The 310-nt window shown below is 46.5% G+C and overlaps 1 protein-coding gene across 1 annotated transcript in view; it reads right to left on the minus strand.

Annotated features, from left to right (window-relative positions):
* The window catches only part of ACSBG1 (acyl-CoA synthetase bubblegum family member 1), a 97,052-nt gene that overhangs the window by 23,103 nt on the left and 73,639 nt on the right, over positions 1-310 (minus strand). The window lies entirely within an intron of this gene.

The following is a 310-nucleotide window of genomic DNA, read 5'->3' on the forward strand; positions in this document are numbered from 1 at the left end:
GGAGAAGGAGGAGGAAGAGGAGAAGGAAGAGGAGGAGGAGGTTTTGAGTACTGTCTGGTGAGGATGGGATCCTAGATCTAGAGTTGGAAGGGATCTCAGAGGCAACTAGTCTGGCCCCTTCATATTGAAAAAGAGTGAAGGAGGACTGGTAGGAGTTAATAGCTTGGTCATGGTCATATAACATTAGAGGTAAGATGTGAACCCAGGTCCTTTCCTCCAGGGCTAGTGCTCTTTCCACTAAATATACAATAAGATTCTCTCTCTCTCTCTCTCTCTCTCTCTCTCTCTCTCTCTCTCTCTCTCTCTCTCT

The sequence above is a fragment of the Gracilinanus agilis genome, chromosome 2 (genome assembly GCF_016433145.1).
Source record: "Gracilinanus agilis isolate LMUSP501 chromosome 2, AgileGrace, whole genome shotgun sequence".
Classification (NCBI taxonomy): Eukaryota; Metazoa; Chordata; class Mammalia; order Didelphimorphia; family Didelphidae; genus Gracilinanus; species Gracilinanus agilis.